Raw genomic sequence first — 2,902 nt, 5'->3', positions numbered from 1 at the left:
GAAATATTTATTTTTTTCCTTCTTTTATGTAGTTTCAATATTAATTTATCCAAAAGATTATACGATAAGAAATTAACGCACGTGATGAGTCTCGTATTCTTATCTTCGCTGAAATTTCCATTCCTCGGGTAAAGATTTTTTATGTTTACTCAGTACTCACGTAATATTTATTCGTCACTTGGGTTCAGATTAAGAGAGTATAATTTGTATAAATTTACTATTTGTTGCCAAATGGCCATTTTTCTTAGTATTAACATTATTCTTGACATTTAAAGAAGTGCCTCTACAGAGAAGAAAAATGTTGAATGTTCAAAAATGATAATTTTTTATATTTATTGATAATAAAGATTTTTTATTATCATTTACAGCAATTACAATTGCTTTGTTTTAGAGTAAATTAACTAATTATATATTTGTGACTTAGTTTTTTATTTCCCTCAAAAGTTAGAATGGTACATAATATTTTGCGTGTGCATTTGATCGTCATTATTTCAATATTTTGGGAGAGGCTAAAGTAGCATTATTCCAGTTGGTGTCACGTATTTTTCCTTGTTTTTCTCTTAATTCTGTAAAAAAATTAAGATTGTTATTTTATTCACTCAAAAATATATATTCTAAAACTACAAAATAGGTTAATCTGATCAAGTGGCGCAAAATATATATTGTGAATTTTTACCACTGCACTCCAAATATTTTATATGTGTCCAAAACATTACATCTTTATAATTGAAAAATTGTAATATTGACAAGTGTGACTTTATACATAAAAAGTTTAGATTTGAGTAACACTACATTTAAAAAACGATAAACCGTGTATTAGTACTATTTTCACTAGAATTTTGGTGACTTTGAAAATGCGGAAAAAATAACGCCAATTGAAATAGCAGTATCATCAACGTCAAAGCAGACTGGGTGGCTAAAGATTTGCCATTGATATTTTAAGAATATTATTTAATTTGTATTTATGTTTCAAGGTTCAAAAGAGCTTCACCAATTAACTTTAGGAAAATTAATAAATTCTATAATATACTTGCTTCATATTGTACATTAGTTTCTAGATTACCCGTTGGACGAGGAAGTTTGTGTCATCATTGCTGATTATATTTGTGCCACATTGAGCCATCATACTCTGCAATAACACGTCCACTGTGGATCAACTTATCACCTGCTTTATGTTCGGCTCTCTTTTGTTGACCTGATCCCGTAAGCAAAATACAAGCATTATTTCATTTTAAAGGTAAAATAGTGTCTTTCGATGTTAGAGACCAAATAGGCTGTTTTCTCATTGCGAGGGTGACGGCCCAGCTCAGCGAAGGCGAGGCGCAGATGAGCCGAAAGTTTATGAGTACTGCGCCTTCACATGGGCAGAGAGAACCTGCCCGTGATGTCTCTTGTATCGAATAATATTTTTTTACAGATCACAATGCAAAACCTGACTCAGCATACCGTTTACAGAATCAAATATAACCTCACTGCCGCTTGATGGAACTAGTATAGTAAAAGTGGAGGGCAACATGTTTTGGTAACCATGGAGATCATTTTGCTAATCATTGTTGGAGATTTTTCTCATAGCTCATTTTTTATTTTCCTCTCAGCTTTGACGCACGATGTGGAATCGACCATTTTTAATATCAGTAAACGGTCATGAAAAGAAGGTTATGCATGCATATACGATTAGATTTTAGTTTCTAAATTACCGTTTACAATTGGATGATCATAAATCGCTCCACCTGCGACTTTTGCAACAGGAAATTGACCACGGTATATGTAATCACCGTCCGTAAATTGGAATGACCCTTCTTCACTTGTCGTTGGTTCTTGATTTGGCTCCGATTGCTCACGTGGCGTTAGTTGTTCATATCGTACGGGTAATCGAGCTAATCGTATAAGAAAAATATTGTCAGTGACTAATTTAAAGATTTAAAAAGTCATTACCTGAGGAACTGAATTATGCTAAATTTTGGGTCTACTTATATTAGTTAAAGAAATTAAAATTTGAATTTATTTTCTGTATCACAACAAATTTTGATTGGATCAAAAAATTATATATACTAAGAATTTGAGCAAGGTTGGTTATTATTAACAGGTGCTGTCTCTAGGAATTGAACTTAAAATAAACATTTAAATAGTATTCCATAAAAAAAATCCAGAGGCTAATTCAGAGGCAGATTTTTTTGTGACGTTTAAAGGTCGCATTCCTCCTTTTATTTAAGAAGCTAAGAATAACTATTCGAATCTGGACCTTGGCCGTACAAATGAAGTGTCCGTCTTTCTTGTGGAGTAAGTGGGTGCTCAATACCAGTATAGGTATCAACTAAAGCGAATTCTTCAGAATTTAATCCGTTGACGTTTTGGCGTACCCTACTAAGCAGGTGAAATCGATTTCCCTCATTGCGACCTGATGGTTGTGGGCTTGTTTCTGTAAGAAAAAATATAGGAATTTTTTATTAACGAATTTTTTCAACAAACCCCAAAGTTTTTGGTCCCAAGTCATTAGTATGGTGTTCTGGCTTTGAAGATACGTCACGATGGATTCAGTATTTTTACATTGTCATCAGAGAAGGTATTAGATTTATGTAAAATTGCCCCCCCCCCCATCCCGTTTTTGCTAACTGTCCACATTTTAAGATCCCCTGAAATCGAAAAACAGGTTTTTATTAATGTGTCCGTCTCGGTATGTCTCTATGTGTGCCTTTATGTATGCATGTATATCTGTGAGCACGATAACTTTCGAAAGTATTGACAGATTGAACTAACCTTTGGTACACTTTTTTAGTATTTTGAACTAAAGGTTAAGTTCATTAGCCAGGCATTTGTGATAAAAATTCAAAAAGTTAATGCATTTTGAAAATTTTGTTTACGATTGAAAACTTCTCTTTTCAGTTATTCGTAGTACACAAAC

At 32.9% G+C, this 2,902-nt stretch overlaps 1 long non-coding RNA gene across 1 annotated transcript; it reads right to left on the bottom strand.

Moving 5' to 3' along the window:
- Positions 1-405: 405 nt before the first annotated feature.
- On the bottom strand, positions 406-1,514 carry LOC117173198. Its single transcript, XR_004467138.1, has 3 exons — positions 1,447-1,514; positions 1,064-1,195; positions 406-566 (listed from the first exon to the last, which is right to left on the bottom strand). It is a non-coding gene; the product is annotated as an uncharacterized LOC117173198 (long non-coding RNA).
- Positions 1,515-2,902: the final 1,388 nt, after the last annotated feature.

The sequence above is a fragment of the Belonocnema kinseyi genome, chromosome 5 (assembly GCF_010883055.1).
Source record: "Belonocnema kinseyi isolate 2016_QV_RU_SX_M_011 chromosome 5, B_treatae_v1, whole genome shotgun sequence".
NCBI classification, from domain to species: domain Eukaryota; kingdom Metazoa; phylum Arthropoda; class Insecta; order Hymenoptera; family Cynipidae; genus Belonocnema; species Belonocnema kinseyi.
The sequence above is the reverse complement of the archived record's forward strand: the minus strand, read 5'-3'. Positions and strand labels throughout refer to the sequence as shown.